Genomic DNA, 7,641 nt, shown 5'->3' with positions numbered 1-7,641 from the left:
GCTGCTTGTGCACGTTATGCTGGTGTGGGTTAGGGTGGTAGAAGGCTGCTTGTGCACATTATGCTGGTGTGGGTTAGGTGGTAGAGGGCTGCTTGTGCACGTTATGCTGGTGTGGGTTAGGTGGTAGAGGGCTGCTTGTGCACGTTATGCTGGTGTGGGTTAGGGTGGTAGAGGGCTGCTTGTGCACGTTATGCTGGTGTGGGTTAGGTGGTAGAGGGCTGCTTGTGCACGTTATGCTGGTGTGGGTTAGGTGGTAGAGGGCTGCTAGTGCACGTTATGCTGGTGTGGGTTAGGTGGTAGAGGGCTGCTTGTGCACGTTATGCTGGTGTGGGTTAGGTGGTAGAGGGCTGCTTGTGCACGTTATGCTGGTGTGGGTTAGGTGGTAGAGGGCTGCTTGTGCACGTTATGCTGGTATGGGTTAGGTGGTAGAGGGCTGCTTGTGCACGTTATGCTGGTGGGTTAGGTGGTAGAGGGCTGCTTGTGCACGTTATGCTGGTGTGGGTTAGGGTGGTAGAGGGCTGCTAGTGCACGTTATGCTGGTGTGGGTTAGGGTGGTAGAGGGCTGCTAGTGCACGTGGCTGGTGTGGGTTAGTGGTAGAGGGCTGCTTGTGCACGTTATGCTGGTGTGGGTTAGGGTGGTAGAGGGCTGCTTGTGCACGTTATGCTGGTGTGGGTTAGGTGGTAGAGGGCTGCTTGTGCACGTTATGCTGGTGTGGGTTAGGTGGTAGAGGGCTGCTAGTGCACGTTATGCTGGTGGGTTAGGTGGTAGAGGGCTGCTAGTGCACGTTATGCTGGTGTCGGTTAGGTGGTGGAGGGCTGCTTGTGCACGTTATGCTGGTGTGGGTTAGGTGGTAGAGGGCTGCTTGTGCACGTTATGCTGGTGTGGGTTAGGTAGTAGAGGGCTGCTTGTGCACGTTATGCTGGTGTGGGTTAGGGTGGTAGAGGGCTGCTTGTGCACGTTATGCTGGTGTGGGTTAGGTGGTAGAGGGCTGCTTGTGCACGTTATGCTGGTGTGGGTTAGGGTGGTAGAGGGCTGCTTGTGCACGTTATGCTGGTGTGGGTTAGGGTGGTAGAGGGCTGCTTGTGCACGTTATGCTGGTGTGGGTTAGGGTGGTAGAGGGCTGCTTGTGCACGTTATTGTCACGCCCTGGTCTAAGTATTTTGTGTTTTTCTTCATGTATTGGGTCAGGCCAGGGTGTGGCATGGAGTTTTTGTATTGTGGTGTGTTTTGTCTTGGGGTTTTGGTGTGTATGTATTTGGGATTGTAGCTAGTGGGGTTATCTAGCAAAGTCTATGGCTGTCTGGAGTGGTTCTCAATCAGAGGCAGGTGCTTATCGTTGTCTCTGATTGGGAAACATATTTAGGCAGCCATATTCTTGGTTGTATTGTGGGTGATTGTCCTGAGTGTCTTGACGTCCTTATTCTGTGTTAGTTTGCACCAGTTTAGGCTGTTTCGGTTTTCATTACGCTTATTGTTTTGTTGAGTTTTTGTATTGATTCGTGTTACGTTTGTTTTAAATAAACATGAATCGCAATCGACACGTTGCAGTTTGGTCAGTTTGGGGATGTTATTCAAAACATAATGTAAACTTTCACTGCTATGCGGATGACACACAGCTGTACATTTCAATGAAACATGGTGAAGCCCCAAAATTGCCCTCGCTAGAAGCATGTGTTTCAGACATAAGGAAGTGGATGGCTGCAAACTTTCTACTATTAAACTCGGACAAAACAGAGATGCTTGTTCTAGGTCCCAAGAAACAAAGAGATCTTCTGTTGAATCTGACAATTAATCTTAATGGTTGTACAGTCGCCTCAAATAAAACTGTGAAGGACCTCGGCGTTACTCTGGTGATCTCTCTTTTGAAGAACATATCAAGACCATTTCGAGGACAGCTTTTTTTCCATCTACGTAACATTGCAAAAATCAGAAACTTTCTGTCCAAAAATGATGCAGAAAAAAATTAATCCATGCTTTTGTCACTTCTAGGTTAGACTACTGCAATGCTCTATTTTCCGGCTACCCGGATAAAGCACTAAATAAACTTCAGTTAGTGCTAAAATACGGCTGCTAGAATCCTGACTAGAACCAAAAAAATTTGATCATATTACTCCAGTGCTAGCCTCTCTACACTGGCTTCCTGTCAAAGCAAGGGCTGATTTCAGGTTTTACTGCTAACCTACAAAGCACTACATGGGCTTGCTCCTACCTACCTCTCTCTGATTTGGTCCTGCCGAACATACCTACACGTGCACGCTACGGTCACAAGACGCAGGCCTCCTAATTGTCCCTAGAATTTCTAAGCAAACAGCTGGAGGCAGGGCTTTCTCCCTATAGAGCTCCATTTTTATGGAACGGTCTGCCTACCCATGTCAGAGACGCAAACTCGGTCTCAACCTTTAAGTCTTTACTGAAGACTCATCTCTTCAGTGGGTCATATGATTGAGTGTAGTCTGGCCCAGGAGTGGGAGGGTGAACGGAAAGGCTCTGGAGCAACGAACCGCCCTTGCTGTCTCTGCCTGGCCGGTTCCCCTCTTTCCACTGGGATTCTCTGCCTCTAACCCTGTTACGGGGCTGAGTCACTGGCTTGCTGGGGCTCTCTCGTGCCGTCCCTGGGGGTGCGTCACCTGGGTGGGTTGATTCACTGTTGTGGTCGGCCTGTCTGTGTTGCCCCCCTTGGGTTGTACCGTGGCGGAGATCTTTGTGGGCTATACTGGCCTTGTCTCAGGATGGTAAGTTGGTGGTTGAAGATATCCTCTAGTGGTGTGGGGGATGTGCTTTGGCAAAGTGGGTGGGGTTATATCCTTCCTGTTTGGCCCTGTCCGGGGTGTCCTCGGATGGGGCCACAGTGTCTCCTGACCCTCCTGTCTCAGCCTCCAGTATTTATGCTGCAGTAGTTTATGTGTCGGGGGCTAGGGTCAGTTTGTTATATCTGGAGTACTTCTCCTGTCCTATTCGGTGTCCTGTGTGAATCTAAGTGTGCGTTCTCTAATTCTCTCCTTCTCTCTTTCTTTCTCTCTCTCGGAGGACCTGAGCCCTAGGACCATGTCCCAGGACTACCTGACATGAGGACTCCTTGCTGTCCCCAGTCCACCTGGCCATGCTCCTGCTCCAGTTTCAACTGACCTGAGCCCTAGGACCGTGCCCCAGGACTACCTGACATGAAGGCTCCTTGCTGTCCCCAGTCCACCTGACTGTGCTGCTGCTCCAGTTTCAACTGTTCTGCCTTATTATTATTCGACCATGCTGGTCATTTATGAACATTTGAACATCTTGGTCATGTTCTGTTATAATCTCTACCCGGCACAGCCAGAAGAGGACTGGCCACCCCACATAGCCCGGTTCCTCTCTAGGTTTCTTCCTAGGTTTTGGCCTTTCTAGGGAGTTTTTCCTAGCCACCGTGCTTTTTTACACCTGCATTGTTTGCTGTTTGGGGTTTTAGGCTGGGTTTCTGTACAGCACTTTGAGATATCAGCTGATGTACGAAGGGCTATATAAATAAATTTGATTTGATTTGATTTGATTTGGTCCGACTCTCCTTCACCATATGAAAACCGTGACAGTTATGCTGGTGTGGGTTAGGTGGTAGAGGGCTGCTTGTGCACGTTATGCTGGTGTGGGTTAGGGTGGTAGAGGGCTGCTTGTGCACGTTATGCTGGTGTGGGTTAGGTGGTTGAGGGCTGCTTGTGCACGTTATGCTGGTGTGGGTTAGGGTGGTAGAGGGCTGCTTGTGCACGTTATGCTGGTGTGGGTTAGGTGGTAGAGGGCTGCTTGTGCACGTTATGCTGGTGTGGGTTAGGGTGGTAGAGGGCTGCTTGTGCACGTTATGCTGGTGTGGGTTAGGGTGGTAGAGGGCTGCTAGTGCACGTTATGCTGGTGTGGGTTAGGGTGGTAGAGGGCTGCTTGTGCACGTTATGCTGGTATGGGTTAGGTGGTAGAGGGCTGCTTGTGCACGTTATGCTGGTGTGGGTTAGGTGGTAGAGGGCTGCTTGTGCACGTTATGCTGGTGGGTTAGGTGGTAGAGGGCTGCTTGTGCACGTTATGCTGGTGTGGGTTAGGGTGGTAGAGGGCTGCTTGTGCACGTTATGCTGGTGTGGGTTAGGGTGGTAGAGGGCTGCTTGTGCACGTTATGCTGGTATGGGTTAGGTGGTGGAGGGCTGCTTGTGCACGTTATGCTGGTGGGGTTAGGGTGGTAGAGGGCTGCTTGTGCACGTTATGCTGGTGTGGGTTAGGGTGGTAGAGGGCTGCTTGTGCACGTTATGCTGGTGTGGGTTAGGTGGTAGAGGGCTGCTTGTGCACGTTATGCTGGTGTGGGTTAGGGTGGTAGAGGGCTGCTCTATGGCTGTGCACGTTATGCTGGTATGGGTTAGGTGGTAGAGGGCTGCTTGTGCACGTTATGCTGGTGTGGGTTAGGTGGTAGAGGGCTGCTTGTGCACGTTATGCTGGTGTGGGTTAGGTGGTAGAGGGCTGCTTGTGCACGTTATGCTGGTGTGTATTGTTAGGTGGTAGAGGGCTGCTTGTGCACGTTATGCTGGTGTGGTTAGTGGTAGAGGGCTGCTTGTGCACGTTATGCTGGTGTGGGTTAGGTGGTAGAGGGCTGCTTGTGCACGTTATGCTGGTGTGGGTTAGGTGGTAGAGGGCTGCTAGTGCACGTTATGCTGGTGTGGGTTAGGTGGTAGAGGGCTGCTTGTGCACGTTATGCTGGTGTGGGTTAGGTGGTAGAGGGCTGCTTGTGCACGTTATGCTGGTGTGGGTTAGGTGGTAGAGGGCTGCTTGTGCACGTTATGCTGGTGTGGGTTAGGGTGGTAGAGGGCTGCTAGTGCACGTTATGCTGGTGTGGGTTAGGGTGGTAGAGGGCTGCTAGTGCACGTTACGCTGGTGTGGGTTAGGTGGTGGAGGGCTGCTTGTGCACGTTATGCTGGTGTGGGTTAGGGTGGTAGAGGGCTGCTAGTGCACGTTATGCTGGTGTGGGTTAGGGTGGTAGAGGGCTGCTTGTGCACGTTATGCTGGTGTGGGTTAAGGTGGTAGAGGGCTGCTAGTGCACGTTATGCTGGTGTGGGTTAGGGTGGTAGAGGGCTGCTTGTGCACGTTATGCTGTGTGGGTTAGGTGGTAGAGGGCTGCTTGTGCACGTTATGCTGGTGTGGGTTAGGGTGGTAGAGGGCTGACAACAGAGGTGTCTGTCTGAACTGATTAATATCTCTGGGTTAGGGTGGTAGAGGGCTGACAGCAGAGGTGTCTTTCTGGGTTTTTAACAGTCACAGCTACTGACAAATTATGAACATAAGATTGTTAATGTTTGTTTGATCTCAAATGAGATCTATGGGTACAACCCTTTATTTGTACAGCCTATGGGTACAACCCTTTATTTGTACAGCCTATGGGTGCAACCCTTTATTTGTACAGCCTATGGGTACAACCCTTTATTTGTACAGCCTATGGGTACAACCCTTTATTTGTACAGCCTATGGGTACAACCCTTTATTTGTACAGCCTATGGGTACAACCCTTTATTTGTACAGCCTATGGGTACAACCCTTTATTTGTACAGCCTATGGGTACAACCCTTTATTTGTACAGCCTATGGGTACAACCCTTTATTTGTACAGCCTATGGGTGCAACCCTTATTTGTACAGCCTATGGGTACAACCCTTTATTTGTACAGCCTATGGGTACAACCCTTTATTTGTACAGCCTATGGGTACAACCCTTTATTTGTACAGCCTATGGGTACAACCCTTTATTTGTACAGCCTATGGGTGCAACCCTTTATTTGTACAGCCTATGGGTGCAACCCTTTAAATTACATCTAATTGGTCACATAGACGTGATTAGCAGATGTTATTGCAGGTGTAGCGAAATGCTTGTGTTTCTTGCTCCAACAGTTGTGACGGCCCTGAATTTTTCTGAACCGTCTCAGTGCTTCTCCTTCCAATAGGGCGCTTCCCCTTTAATTCCCAATTAAGTAGTGCTTCTCCTTCCAATAGGGCGCTTCCCCTTTAATTCCCAATTAAGTAGTGCTTCTCCTTCCAATAGGGCGCTTCCCCTTTAATTCCCAATTAAGTAGTGCTTCTCCTTCCAATAGGGCGCTTCCCCTTTAATTCCCAATTAAGTAGTGCTTCTCCTTCCAATAGGGCGCTTCCCTTTAATTCCCAATTAAGTAGTGCTTCTCCTTCCAATAGGGCGCTTCCCTTTAATTCCCAATTAAGTAGTGCTTCTCCTTCCAATAGGGCGCTTCCCCTTTAATTCCCAATTAAGTAGTGCTTCTCCTTCCAACAGGGCGCTTCCCCTTTAATTCCCAATTAAATAGTGCTTCTCCTTCCAATAGGGCGCTTCACCTTTAATTCCCAATTAAATAGTGCTTCTCCTTCCAATAGGGCGCTTCACCTTTATTTCCCAATTAAATAGTGCTTCTCCTTCCAAATGGGCGCTTCCCCTTTAATGCCCAATTAAATAGCGCTTCTCCTTCCAATAGGGCGCTTCCCCTTTAATGCCCAATTAAATAGTGCTTCTCCTTCCAATAGGGCGCTTCCCCTTTAATTCCCAATTAAATAGTGCTTCTCCTTCCAATAGGGCGCTTCCCCTTTAATTCCCAATTAAATAGTGCTTCTCCTTCCAATAGGGCGCTTCCCCTTTAATTCCCAATTAAATAGTGCTTCTCCTTCCAATAGGGCACTTCACCTTTAATTCCCAATTAAATAGTGCTTCTCCTTCCAATAGGGCGCTTCCCTTTAATTCCCAATTAAATAGTGCTTCTCCTTCCCATAGGGCACTTCCCCTTTAATTCCCAATTAAATAATGCTTCTCCTTCCAATAGGGCGCTTCCCCTTTAATTCCCAATTAAATAGTGCTTCTCCTTCCAATAGGGCGCTTCCCCTTTAATTCCCAATTAAATAGTGCTTCTCCTTCCAATAGGGCGCTTCCCCTTTAATTCCCAATTAAATAATGCTTCTCCTTCCAATAGGGCGCTTCCCCTTTAATTCCCAATTAAATAGTGCTTCTCCTTCCAATAGGGCGCTTCCCCTTTAATTCCCAATTAAATAGTGCTTCTCCTTCCAATAGGGAGCTTTCCCTTTAATTCCCAATTAAATTTCCAGCATCAGCTGCGCAAAAGTGGGGTTGTGATGGAGACGTGTGAATCAGGACGTGTTCAACCCCCAGTGCTGAAGCTTCTCTCTTCTGTTTATTTTGTTGCATTTAAAAGTGTGTTTGTAGCCTAATAACAAGTTTCCCCAGGATAGTATCCACTCTTTGCGTCCGTTGGACTACAACTCTCCGTTGTTCTTCGTGGCCTTGTCTGACTGGCTACAACCTTTTTGTATGTGGTATTTTATTTGTTTTGATGTATACTGTGATGATTTATGTAGTTAGTTGTAGTTGAGGACTTATTAAGAGTTGATACGCTTCATGGTTGTGTGGTAAAATAATTTGTTATATTGATTGTATGATTAATACTGGGTTTTGGCTACACTTGAATGAACGGACAAACATTGCGTGACAAAGGTCACTGGAGTTCCCTGAACTCCTTTACTCCTTTACCTTTGAAGCTTTCTACCTTCTCCACTGCGGTCCTGTAGATGTGGATAGGGGGTTGCTCCCTGCTGTTTCCACAATCATCTCCTTTGTTTTGTTGACGTTGAG

Source organism: Oncorhynchus keta, unplaced genomic scaffold (genome assembly GCF_023373465.1).
Source record: "Oncorhynchus keta strain PuntledgeMale-10-30-2019 unplaced genomic scaffold, Oket_V2 Un_contig_10362_pilon_pilon, whole genome shotgun sequence".
Lineage (NCBI taxonomy): Eukaryota > Metazoa > Chordata > Actinopteri > Salmoniformes > Salmonidae > Oncorhynchus > Oncorhynchus keta.
Note: the sequence above shows the minus strand (reverse complement) of the source record.